This window comes from Rhinoderma darwinii, chromosome 8 (genome assembly GCF_050947455.1).
Source record: "Rhinoderma darwinii isolate aRhiDar2 chromosome 8, aRhiDar2.hap1, whole genome shotgun sequence".
In the NCBI taxonomy this organism is placed as follows: Eukaryota; Metazoa; Chordata; class Amphibia; order Anura; family Rhinodermatidae; genus Rhinoderma; species Rhinoderma darwinii.
This window is the reverse complement of record NC_134694.1, coordinates 110,607,377-110,621,857: the sequence shown is the minus strand read 5'-3', so window position 1 is coordinate 110,621,857 and position 14,481 is coordinate 110,607,377.

The following is a 14,481-nucleotide window of genomic DNA, read 5'->3' as shown; positions in this document are numbered from 1 at the left end:
CACAATAGAGCACAACCTATCAATACAAAAATATTTATTTATGAAGTGCAGTATTGTGACCTCACAATAGAGCACAACCTGTAAATACATACACATTTACAGTGAAGGAAATAAGTATTTGATCCCTTGCTGATTTTGTAAGTTTGCCCACTGTCAAAGACATGAACAGTCTAGAATTTTTAGGATAGGTTAATTTTACCAGTGAGAGATAGATTATATTTAAAAAAAAACCAGAAAATCACATTGTCAAAATTATATATATTTATTTGCATTGTGCACAGAGAAATAAGTATTTGATCCCTTTGGCAAACAAGACTTAATACTTGGTGGCAAAACCCTTGTTGGCAAGCACAGCAGTCAGACATTTTTTTGTAGTTGATGATGAGGTTTGCACACATGTTAGATGGAATTTTAGCCCACTCCTCTTTGCAGATCATCTGTAAATCATTAAGATTTCGAGGCTGTCGCTTGGCAACTCGGATCTTCAGCTCCCTCCATAAGTTTTCGATGGGATTAAGGTCTGGAGACTGACCTTAATGTGCTTCTTTTTGTGCCACTCCTTTGTTGCCTTGGCTGTACGTTTCGGGTCATTGTCGTGCTGGAAGACCCAGCCACGAGCCATTTTTAATGTCCTGGTGGAGGGAAGGAGGTTGTCACTCAGGATTTGACGGTACATGGCTCCATCCATTCTCCCATTGATGCGGTGAAGTAGTCCTGTGCCCTTAGCAGAGAAACACCCCCAAAACATAATGTTTCCACCTCCATGCTTGACAGTGGGGACGGTGTTCTTTGGGTCATAGGCAGCATTTCTCTTCCTCCAAACACGGCGAGTTGAGTTAATGCCAAAGAGCTCAATTTTAGTCTCATCTGACCACAGCACCTTCTCCCAATCACTCTCAGAATCATCCAGATGTTCATTTGCAAACTTCAGACGGGCCTGTACATGTGCCTTCTTGAGCAGTGGAACCTTGCGGGCACTGCAGGATTTTAATCCATTACGGCGTAATGTGTTACCAATGGTTTTCTTGGTGACTGTGGTCCCAGCTGCCTTGAGATCATTAACAAGTTCCACCCGTGTAGTTTTCGGCTGAGCTCTCACCTTCCTCAGGATCAAGGATACCCCACGAGGTGAGATTTTGCATGGAGCCCCAGATCGATGTCGATTGACAGTCATTTTGTATGTCTTCCATTTTCTTACTATTGCACCAACAGTTGTCTCCTTCTCACCCAGCGTCTTCCTTATGGTTTTGTAGCACATTCCAGCCTTGTGCAGGTCTATGATCTTGTCCCTGACATCCTTAGAAAGCTCTTTGGTCTTGCCCATGTTGTAGAGGTTAGAGTCAGACTGATTCATTGAGTCTGTGGACAGGAGTCTTTTATACAGGTGACCATGTAAGAGCCGTCTTTAATGCAGGCACCAAGTTGATTTGGAGCGTGTAACTGGTCTGGAGGAGGCTGAACTCTTAATGGTTGGTAGGGGATCAAATACTTATTTCTCTGTGCACAATGCTAATAAATATATATATAATTTTGACAATGTGATTTTCAGTTTTTTTTTTTTATATCATCTATCTCTCACTGGTAAAATTAACCTAGCCTAAAAATTCTGGACTGTTCATGTCTTTGACAGTGGGCAAACTTACAAAATCAGCAAGGGATCAAATACTTATTTCCTTCACTGTATGTATGAAACATAGTATTGTGACAATAGAGCTCAGCCTTTAAAAACACACTATGGTAGATAAAAAAAACTCTCTCTGTATAATTGCTGTTACTTGACAGATCAAGCATCCTAGAGTCAAACACAATGTATGCTATCCTGTCCCGTGCAGCATCTTTATGATTGTTAGGCCAGGATCACACACACAGTTTTGATGCAGTTTTTAGCTCTGGTTTTTTAGCCAAATACAGGAGTGACTACAAAAGAAAGGAGATGCATCAGTCTTTTTTTTATAACCTTTGTTCCCTCTAGATCCACTTCCAGCTTTGGCTCAAAAAACTGAGCCAAATACTGCCATAAAAACTGCATCAAAACTGAGTGTGTGATCCTGGCCTAAGTCTGGTAGTTTATAAAAAGGTGTCACATTCTTTATGTATAACATACAATGCAAGTATTACTTTTGGCTACATAAATCTGTTATTTACAAGCACGTCTGATTCTGTAGTGCAACAAACATTTTTAGTGAGGGTAAGGGTATGTGCACACACACTAATTACGTCCGTAATTGACGGACGTATTTCGGCCGCAAGTCCCGGACCGAACACAGTGCAGGGAGCCGGGCTCCTAGCATCATACTTATGTACGATGCTAGGAGTCCCTGCCTCGCTGCAGGACAACTGTCCCGTAGTGTAATCATGTTTACAGTACGGGACAGTTGTCCTGCAGCAAGGCAGGGACTTCTAGCATCGTACATAAGTATGATGCTAGGAGCCCGGCTCCTTGCACTGTGTTCGGTCCGGGACTTGCGGCCGAAATACGTCCGTAAATTACGGACGTAATTAGTGTGTGTGCACATACCCTAAGGGTATGTTCACACGTAGAGTCAAAAACGTCTCAAAATACGGAGCTGTTTTCAAGGGAAAACAGCCCCTGATTTTCAGACGTTTTTTGAGCAACTCGCGTTTTTCGCAGCGTTTTTCGCTGCGTTTTCGCTGCGTTTTTTACGGCCGTTTTTGGAGCTGTTTTCATTGGAGTCTATGAGAAAATGGCTCCAAAAACGTCCCAAGAAGTGTCCTGCACTTTTTTTGACGAGGCTGTAATTTTACGAGCCGTCTTTTGACAGCGACGCGTAAAATGACAGGTCGTCGGGACAGTACATCGTAAAGCCCATTGAAATTAATGGGCAGATGTCTGCCGAAGTATTGGAGCCGTTTTTTCAGACGTAATTCGAGGCGTAAAACGCTTCCATTACGTCTGAAAATAGGTCGTGTGAACCCAGCCTAATACATTTTCAGGATAAACCTTATGTTCATGTGTTATGTTCACGAGCCCTCTTGCCTTAGGGTTCGTTCAGACGAGCGCGTAACTCGTCCGTGTGACGGCCGTTAAAATAATGTATTTCAATGGGGTCGCTCACACGGCTGTTTCACTGGAGTGTGCGAAGGGTCTGTAAAAAAATAGGACACGTCCTATTTACTTGCATTTTCACACATCCCTCCATAGACTCCAGTCGATGAGGGATCCATGATAACTTCCGTTTTTCACGTCCGAGGTTGCACATGGTCGTGTGAATGTTACTCCGTTTTTTTTTTTTTTACTCCAGCTCCAAAGAATTGTAACTTTTTTTCTGAATTTCATACACACAATCTTAAAAAAACTCCTGCTTACTTTTCTCTTCTTTCTAATGTTAATAAAAGACGCAGATGAGATGAGCCTTCCGTTGCTGCAGCGGTCTGGATGTCTCATTCCCTATGTCTCTGACTACATGGGAAGTAAGCCTGTGCCCACACGTGTCCGTTTTGCTGCGATTCTGTCACAGTTTTTGCCACAGTTTTTTTTAGATTACGGTCAAATATTGCACAAAAAATACATTAAAAAGTTCAGCCTAAAACACACGCAGGACTTTGAAATGCAATGTGAAGTGGTTTATCTGCATTTATACCTTCTTTACCTTTTGTCAAGTCTATTTTTTGCTTATAAAGTTTCATTGTATTCTTTGTGGAATGAATGATACACGACTGTAGGTTTCTTTGAATGTTTGGAATCTTGTTACCAGTATATGTCTATTAAATAGACATGAAATTCCAAAATACAAATAAATATGTTCATATAAATGATAAAACGAAAAATTTTCTGATTCAAAATGAATAGTTGTGTAGCAGTAGGTTCAGCAGAAACAGCATCTACTACATAACAAGATAATATAGCGTTCTATCTACCTAAAAGGTGCCATAGTATATGAGAAAGTGTTACCTGCTCTGCCAGTGCCAGGAGCCGCATTACAATCTCTCTCCGACTATTTATTATATTAGAGCATTTTGAGAGAAGCTTCTCTAAGGTAAAACTGTGACTCAGGAGGCCAAAGCCCTGGATGAGCAACAATCATACAAACATGATGTCATCAGTTCCAACTCGGAAAAGTCGGCATAACTTTGTATTTTTTCTTTAAAAAAAAGAGCTGTACAGAAATAGAAAACATGTCTACTTTTTCCCAGAAACACTGTCACACCTGGTTGAAAGTGATAGTGCAGCTCAGCCCATTCACTTTAGTAGAGCTGAGTTGCAATACCAGACACAACCCATAGACTGCTGTGGCGCTGTGGTTGGAAGGAAGCATCCCTGTTTTTCTAATCCTGTACAACCCCTTGAACAATTGACCAAAATTTCCAGGCTCATAAAGAAGCTGTGTCAATGCTTCTGGTTTTGGTTGTATGAGGTTAGGAGACGGTTTATTAGGTTTGTTGTAATCAGTTGCATACCCTTTTGTCATTCATATGGCCACCAATGGATCATGTATTCCTCAAGAAGTTTTCCACAGGAATGCTGTATCAAACTACCATCAGGTCAATTCTCAGCTGCTAACCTACAGCTATATAGTAGCTGGAGTTTGCGTATTGCTTGCGACATGCATGCTGCTGTAAAGGCACAGTCTGCAGCCTCTCTTGTGCCTAAGACCTGCATCTGTGGTATTTTAGTTTCCTATTCACAAATTTAAGTGATGTATATAATTATAGTTTCTTATAGATGTGATTTGGCCAACCTCCTTATGTGATACCTTGGCAATTCCCAACATCCACAGTTTTAAACGTGCCCTGAAAACATCTTTTTAGACCGGCCTATAACATTCCCTAATCTGACTCCTTTCCCTGGCCCCCCTTTTACATTAGTCATGAGAACCCGACCCCTTCATTTAGCAGTATCCCCCCACACTCCCTTCATCCTAATGCACTTCATGTCCGTCATACACGGATAGTGGCTGGTGACCGGCTCATGCAGCTTTATGCTACTACCCCATGTGTATAAAAGATGGCCGGACCATTGTGCTGAACAAGCACTTTTTACACTTTGTGTCTCCCTTATTTCCTCATAGATTGCAAGCTCTTGCGAGCAGGGTCCTCACTCCTCTTGTTTGAATTGTGAATTAGGTTTGTCACTATATAATGTCTGATATTGTCTTTACAATGTACCCCCTGAACTGTAAAGTGCTGCGGAATATGTTGGCGCTATATAAATAAAGATTTTTCTTATGGGACATGTAGTTATCAGAGCTACTGCTGGCAGACATGGATTTCTACAGTCAAGTTAGAGAGAAGCTGATCTATTCTCTTCTGAACGAGGTGGCATGTTGAGAAATAAAAGAGCACTGTAATAATGTGGGCTAGGTTAGAGGGGAGTTGAAATTATTCTATGTGTTTGTTGCAATTCCTCTTTAACCCCTTCCCGACATTTGACGTACATGTACGTCATGGAAAGTACTGACTTCCCGCATCTTGCCGTACATGTACGTCAAACGTTTGGCACCGGCTCAGAAGCTGAGCCGGTCCCATCATCACCGGATCTCAGCTGTATCTTACAGCTGACATCCGACTGTAACGGCGGGGACCGAAATTAGCTTCGATCCCCGCCATTAACCCCTTAAGTGCAGCGCTCAAACGCGATCGCTGCACTTAAGGTGTTTGCAGCTCATCGGAACCCCAGTAATGAAATTGCCGGGGTTCCGGTGGCTGCAATGGCAACCGGAGGCCTAATACTGGCCTCCCGGTCTGCCTAGCACCGAAGCCGGTCAAGATCCGCCCGGCGGCGGAGCCTGATCGGCTTCCGTAGCTGCCGGCAAGATGGCGCCGGGTCAGGAGCTGATCCGGCGTCATCAGCGGTGGAAGTCAGCTGTACTGTACAGCTGACATCCACCTGTAACGGCAGGAACCGGAGCTAGCTCCGATCCCTGCCATTAACCCCTTCGATGCAGCAATCGAAAGCGATTGCTGCATCGTAGCGGTTACAAGCAGATCGCCAGCCCTGACAGGCAATCGGGACTGGCGACTGCTGTTATGGCAACAGGAGACACAATGGTCTCCTGCTCTGCCATTACGGAAGCCGATTTAGGCCCCGCCGGGAGGCGAAGCCTAAACGGCTTGCTGTCAGTGAATGACTGACAGATCTAATACATTGCACTACATAGGTAGTGCAATGTATTAGAAAAAAAAAAATCTGACCGTTGGACCTTCAAGTCCCCTAGTGGGACTTGAGAAAAAGTGTAAAAAAAGTATAAAAAAGTGTAAAAAAAAGTGCAAAAAATAAAAGTTTGAAAACAATAAAAGTTTCAAGTAATCAAATAACACACAATCCCCCTTTTACTCTTATCAAGTCCTTTATTATTGAAAAAGAATAATAAACCATATGTATTTGGTATCGCCACGACCGTAACGACCGGAGGTATCAAAATATTATATTATTTATTGCACGCGGTGAACAGCGTAAAAAAAACCCGTAAAAAACGTTACCAGAGTTTCTGTTTTTTAGTCACTTTGCCCTACAAATATTACAATAAAAAGTGATCAAAAAGTCGCACGTATCCAAAAATGGTACCTATAAAAACTATAGCTCGTCCCGCAAAAAACAAGCCCTCATACAACTCCGTCGACAAAAAAATTAAAACGTTATGGTTCTCACAACTTGGCGACAGAAAAAATACATTCTTTTTACAAAAGTAATTTTATTGTGCAAAAAGTTGTAAAACATAAAAAAGTTCTATAAATTAGGTATCGCCGGAATCGTACTGACCCGCAGAATAAAGGTAACATGTAGTTTATAATGCGTGGTGAACTCTGTATAAAAAAAAACCAAAAAAAGCTGTGCCAGAATTGCGTTTTTTGGTTTACCTGGCATCCCAAAAAATAGGATAAAAGGTGATCAAAAAGTCACATGTACCCCAAAATGGTACCAATAATAACTACAGCTCGTCCCGCAACAAACCAGCCCTCATACCGCTACGTCTATGAAAAATAAAATTAGTTATGGCTCCAATAAGTCAGGAAATAAAAAAATATGCAGTTGTGCCCGAGGAGAACATTTCTTCTGTTTCAAGAGGCGATTTATCAAGGACCTAAAATTAGGGAACCAGGAAGGGAGGGCCCAATCATATCCGATGGAAGCGACGGTGCCCGTATTATACCAGGATAATACTTTCCCAGCAAAATTCCCCAAACTACAAAGGCGCGGAGTGTGGACCAAAAGGGGGATAAGAAATGACACCATTTATCAGTGCGACACCGGCCTGTGCAGAAAGGATTGCTTCACAGCGTAACACACATCTATGGATTATTTTTATTTTTTTATACCACCTGACTATGCCCCTTATATACTCCGCCCCGCTTACATGTACCCCCACATTATAAAACACCAGCAATACTCAAACAAATATAGTACCAAGCAAAATCCGCTCTCCAAAAGCCAAATGGTGCTCCCTCGGCCCTGAACCCTACAGCGTGCCCAAACAGCAGTTTCCTTCAACATATATGGCACCGTCATACCCGTGAGAACCCTTTTAACAATTTTTGTGGTGTGTGTCTCCAGCGTCATAAGCTGGGCATGACATATTTGCCACTGAATGGCATATCTAGGGAAAAATATAAATTTTTAATTTGCACCATCCGCAGCGCATTCATTTATGGAAAAGACCTGTGGGGTGAAAATGCTCACTACACCCCTTAATAAATGCCTTGAGGGGTGCAGTTCCATAATGGGGTCACTTATCAGGGGTTTCTTTTTATTATTTCACATCTGAGCCTCTGCAGTTGTGAACCAATACTTTGTAAATCGCCAAATTAGGCCTCCACTCCGCATGGTACTCTTCACTTCTGAGCCCTGTCATATGTCCAGACAAAAGATTAGGGCCACATGTAGGGTGTTTCTAAAACCGGGAAACACCGCATAATAATTAGAGAGCTGTCTTGTTATGGTGGCACAAGCCGGGCACCACATATTGGCATATCTATGGAAAAAAATCCCATTTTCACTCTGCAACATTGAGCGCACACTAATTTCTACAAAACACCTGCAGGGTTAAAATGCTTACTACACCCCTTGGTAAATGCATTGAGGGGTGTAGTTTACAAAATGGGGTCACTTCTGGGGGGTTTCCACTGTTTTGGGCCCACAGGTGCCCAGAAACCAATCCAGCAACATCTGCACTCCAAATGGCGGTCCTTCCCTTCTGAGCCCTGCCGTTTGCCCAAACAGCAGTTTATGACCACATATGGGGTATTGCCGTACTCGGGAGAAATAGCTTTACAAATGTTGGGTTCTTTTTTTCCTTTATTTGTTGAGAAAATGAAAAAATTTGCGCTAAAGCTACGTCTTATTGAAGAAAAAGGACTGTTTTTATTTTCACTGCCTAATTCTAATAAATTCTATGAAACATCTGTGGGGTCAAAATGCTCACTACACCCCTAGATGCATTCTTCAAGAGGTGTAGTTTCCTAAATGGAGTCCCTTTTTGGGCGTTTTCATTGTTTTGTCCCCTCAGGGGCTTTGCAAATGTGACCTGGCCTCCGCAAATCATTCCTGCTAAATGTGATCTCAAAAAGTCAAATAGTGCTCTTTCCCTTCTAAGCCCTGCCGTGTGTCCAAACAGCCGTTTATTACCACATGTGGGGTATTGTTTTACTCGGGAGAAATTGCTTTACAAATTTTGTGGTGCTTTTTCTCCTTTAGTCCTTCTGGAAATGAGAAAAAATTAGCTAAACCTACATTTTCTTTGAAAAAATGTAGATTATTATTTTCAGGGCCTACTTCCAATAATTTCTGCAAAAAAACTGTGGTGTCAAATCGCTCACTATACCCCTAGATAATTTCCTCAATGGGTGTTGTTTCCAAAATGGGGTCACTTGTGGGGGGTTTCCACTGTTTTGTCCCCTCAGGGGCTTTGTAAATGTAACATGGCCTCCGCAAACCATTCCTGCTAAATTTGAGTTCCAAAAGCCAAATGGCGCTCTTTCCCTTCTCAGCCTCGCCGTGTGTCCAAACAGCCGTTTATTACCACATGTGGGGTACTGTTTTACTCGGGAGAAATTTCTTTACAAATTTTATGGTGATTTTTCTCCTTTAGTCCTTGTGGAAATGAAAAAAAATTAGCTAAACCTACATTTTATTTGAAAAAATGTCGATTTTCATTTTCACAGCCTACTTGCAAAAATTTCTGCAAAAAACCTGTGGGGTCAAAATGCTCACTATACCCCTAGATAATTTCCTCAAGGGGTATAGTTTCCAAAATGGGGTCACTTGTTTGGGGTTTTCACTGTTTTGTCCCCTCAGGGGCTTTGTAAATGTGACATGGCCTCCGCAAACCATTCCTGCTAAATGTGAACTCCAAAAGCCAAATGGCGCTCTTTCCCTTCTCAGCCACGCCGTGTCTCCAAACAACCGTTTATTACCACATGTGAGGTATTGTTTTACTCGGGAGAAATTGCTTTACAAATTTTGCGGTGCTTTTTCTCCTTTAGTCCTTGTGGAAATGAGAAAAAAAATCGCTAAACCTACATTTTCTTTGAAGAAATGTTGATTTTAATTTTCACGGCCTACTTCCAATAATTTCTGTAAAAAACCTGTGCGGTGAAAATGCTCACTACACCCCTAGATAATTTCCTTGAGGTGTCTAGTTTCCCAGATGGGGTCACTTTTGGGGGATTTTGACTGTTTTGGCACCGCAAGAGCCCTTCAAACCTGACATGGTGCCTAAAATATATTCTAACAAAAATAAGGCCCCAAAATCCACTAGGTGCTCCTTTGCTTCTGAGGCCGGTGTTTCAGTCCAGTAGCACGCTACGGCCACATGTGGGATATTTCCTAAAACTGCAAAAACTGGGCAACAAATATTGAGTTGCATTTCTCTGGTAAAACCTTCTGTGTTATAAAAAAAATTGTATTAAAAATGTATTTCTGCAGAAAAATATGAAATTTGTAAATTTCACCTCTACTTTGCTTTAATTCCTGTGAAATGTTTAAAGGGTTAAGACATTTTCTAAATGCTGTTTTGAATACTTTGAGGGGTGAAGTTTTTAAAATGGGGTGACTTTTTTGGGGTTTCTAATATATAAGGCCCTCAAAACCACTTCACAACTGAACTGGCCCCTGTAAAAATAGCCTTTTGAAATTTTCTTGAAAATGTGAGAAATTGCTGCTAAAGTTCTAAGCCTTGTGAGGTCATAGAAAAATAAAAGGATGTTCAAAAAACGATGCCAATCTAAAGTAGACATATGGGGGATGTTAATTAGCAACAATTTTGTGTATTATAACTGCCTGTCTTACAAGCAGATACATTTAAATTGAGAAAAATGCTAATTTTTGCAATTTTTCGCTAAATTTTGGTGTTTTTCACAATTAAATACTGAACATATCGAGCAAATTTTGCCAGTAACATAAAGTCCAATGTGTCACGAGAAAACAATCTCAGAATCGCTTGGATAGGTGAAAGCATTCCGGAGTTATTACCACATAAAGTGACACATGTCAGATTTGAAAAATGAGGCTCTGTCAGGAAGGTCAAAAGTGGCTAAAGAGGGAAGGGGTTAAAGGAAGCTATGTATGGGGACGAGCAGTCGTTACTCCGATCGCTCATCCCTATACATTATTATCATGTTGTTTACACAGGGAGATGTGCTGCCGACAACGAAAATATTTAAATGTTTTTTAAAACGATACGATCAGCTGATGAACGATCGTTTTCTCGTTCATCTGCTAATCGCTGCCCCGTTTACATAGGGCGATTATCGGAAACGAGCGTTCTATGAACGATCGGTTGCCCGATAATTGCGCAGTGTAAACCCCCGTTTGGTCCCAGGACTCCAGTAAGGTGGTGGTGCTGATGTGGTGGCTGCCACATCCAGGTGGAGAATGACTGGGGAGGTGGCTGCACATGTTAATGCCTTTTTCGATTCTCTTCTATGGAAGTTATGGAAACAGCTGAGCAAGGTTTCCTAATTACTATAAGGAGCTCAAGGAGAACATTTCTAACATTACGGAATTCAACCACCACCAGATTGAAATGCTGACGCCATACAGAACGGGTCCATGGATTCATGTTTTTTTTTAACTAAATGTTGATATTTCCATCAATATGATACAGAAGAAACCAGACTCCTCTCATACCAGGATTTGGTGCTCCAAGGAGATATCCTTTTTTTGGTATGCCTCCCATCTGCAAAGTATTGGACATCAAAAAGTAAAGGATAGAAAATTAATCCTATTTGGTAAAGAAAAAAAAGAATACGTCGACGTTTTTAATTTATTTAAAAAGATACTCAAAGGACTGTATAGTTCCATGTAAATAAATTTGGGAAGCACAATAAACCCATGCGAAGCCAAAAAATGAACACTTCGAAAGAGCTTAGTTGCGGAAGGTATAAATTATTCAACAACAGAGAAACTCTTGTAAAATTATGAATTGAAAATATTTGTTCCACTTTTTGCCATACTAGAGAATAACAAAAACAACGAGTATAGTCTATATTTCCCAGAAGTTATCTGCCTTTCCTCTAAGACCTCACAAAACAGTCTCTCAAGAAAAGAAGGCATTATACTTACGCTATTCTTCTTTCCTGTAGTCCTAGCAGCAGCACAGAAACCAATAGGTTAATACCCCACTGATGGTAGGACAGGTGACAAGAAACAATGAAATAATCAATCAAGTAGACTATATGTAGGGACGTAAGTACCACACCCCTGTGACTCTTAAAAAGAATACCAGAAATACAGATCAACAAAAAGATTTTAATGGGAGGGAACAACAACGCTGTGCTGCTGCTTGGACTACAGGAAAGAAGAATAGCGTAAGAATAATTCCTTCGTTTCCTGGTCGTCCTACGCAGCAGCACAGAAACCAATGGGATATAGCAAGATTATATGGGTGGGCAAATTGAAGACAAAACTGTACGTCCAAAGGCTTCTTCCTCTGAAGCACCAATGTCCAGTCTATAGTGCTTCATGAAGATGTTCTGTTGAGACCAAGAAGCTGCCGAACAGATTCTCTTCAATGGAAACCTTCCTCTTTCCGCCCACGAAGCTGCCATGCACTCCTCTAGAGACTCTGTGGATCTGTTCCAATGAGATAGCAGATTCTGCTGGAGATCCCTCATGTGCCCTCTGGCCCATGGGATCGCTTCTATTGCTGAAGCCATAAGTCCTAGGGTCTTCATCACCTTGCGAAATTAAACCACCTTGATCAGTGTCAATTCTGCAATATGGGTAGTTAAATTGTGACATCTCTCCTCCGAGAGGGCAACCGTCATAGTTTTGGAATCATGACATGAAACCTGGCATTTTAACAGGGGTGTGTAGACTTTTTATATCCACTCTACACCTAGAATGACTATATGTACATCTTGAAAGTTTTCGTACGACACTTTGATTCATATTACACTACACAAATATATCTATACATAAACTTGACGATTACGAGTCGCAGGACAGTATTGGCATTATCCCCGCTTTCTATTAAGTTCATGCTTTTCCGCCTGACCTAGTTGTACTTGGTCGGCAAGTCCTTTCCCTCATCAGTACTATCACAAGGTGGATGAGCAGGTTGAAGAAGAAAGTTGCTTTGGGGCTGTAGCCAAACAGGTTCTCCCACCAGGACACCTCTGAGTCTCTTTCCAGGGCATGCAAAATCCCGGTAGTCTTGTCATGCTTTAATGGGATGGGGGCACGATTCTCAGGCTCTTTAGGCTTCTCCACGATATCCCCTTCCTCACTGAAGTCTAGCAGGAGCCGTTTCAGTTTTCTGCCAAACCCAATAGGGATTGTCTAGCGTCTTACAGGAGCATCTGGGTGGATATCAAGCCTCTACTCAAGGGTGACTGGAGTTCTTCCCTTCCATTCTGCTACATCAATACCTGGGACAATACAAAAAAGCTAAAATGCTCCTTGGAGGAGTATTTATCTTCCGGTGTAGTTACTCGCACAGATAGTGTAGTAGTCATATTGCACTCGACACCAATACCCTTGACCCATGTTAAGCTTGAAGAGGATATTGGTTAACCTTCATCTCACAGGACCCCTCTTTATCTTAACACTGGTGTCTAAGCACCCGGTCCTAACTACCTTGGTAGAGGTTCGCATCCTCCTTCTTTCAACATCCATCTGTATCAGATATGGATGGCTGCCCTTATAGGTTAGGATATCCGAGGGGAGCTGTGGATGAAGTGCTGTTTAGTGGTTCTACACAATTCCCAGGTTTGTGGAACTATATCTCTGTCTTACCAAACCCATTATCTTATAACAAGATGTGGGTGTTATTCCAGGATTACCACCCCCTGTCAACCTTTCCTACAGGAACACTCTGGTTAAACACAAAAGAATCAGCCATACTTATTCTCCAGTTATTTTCCAGGAGTGGCTTCTTATCATGTATTATACAGATAGGCAACACCCATATATTATAAATACATATTACTGATAACCAGGGATATATCACAATAAAATCTGTAAAAGGAAGCACAAAATGAAAACACAAATGAAAAGGACGACTAAGGACAAAAACAAGACCATAAACACGCAGTACAGACATCAAAGAGATAACACCTAACTTTGAACATGTCATTTATGGCCTACTTAAAATTCACACTTAAACTCCCCAGTTGCGGTTGGTCGTTTCGACCCTTTAGCACATGGTGGATCACATAAGGCTGGAAGGGCACACTCATGCAGCCATTTTGTTCTTGCCTAAATCCACTATTTGATGTAACGTGGCCATTTTCTTTTGCCATTTCACTAGGCTTTCTACAGTTGCTTATACTGTGGCAGCAGCAATTCTTAGCAATATGTCCTATGACCACATTTCCTCTGCATCTTAGTACCCAAAGACTTGCAGTACTTAGCAATATGGCCTGAGCCAGCACATGCAAAACATTTAATATTACATGCTCACCTGGATTTAGGGCTGTCAACAGCGCCTGATCTCTTAAAGTTCTGCATGGCTATGGACGCAATTCTAATTATCGTATGCTTACATTTGCGTAACACTTTCGTAACATTGTTACCTTCTGAATAGGATCAAGATTTGGGACATCTGATCCATCACTTTTACTACTCCCCCCTTTTTGCCCTGTAGAGGGCAAACTTACAGCGGAATCAGGCCTTGAAAACGACAAGGCTGGTAACATTTTTGAAAAATCCTTTATGATGTTTTGCATACTGGCTACCAATCACATCCGTAGATGCCGCCTTATCTTTAAATGCATTGATCACAGCATAAGACTCAGCTGTGTATCAATATCATCACCATGATTTCTCAAATCTATTGCCTCCGATTCCAGCATGCAAATTTGCTTATCTCTTTCGATTTTACATTGGGCATTCTCTGCCAGTTGTGTCTGCAAAGAATAAACCCGCTTCACATTATTGAAACAATACTGGCAGTGAAAATTTGGGGAATCACTCTTCATTTCTGAGTGATCATTCTTCCACGTCTCCTCATACACAGATAAGTTTAGCGAGCATGTGGAGCCGTTTGAAGGTTGTATTAAAAACACTCCACTTGCTAATGC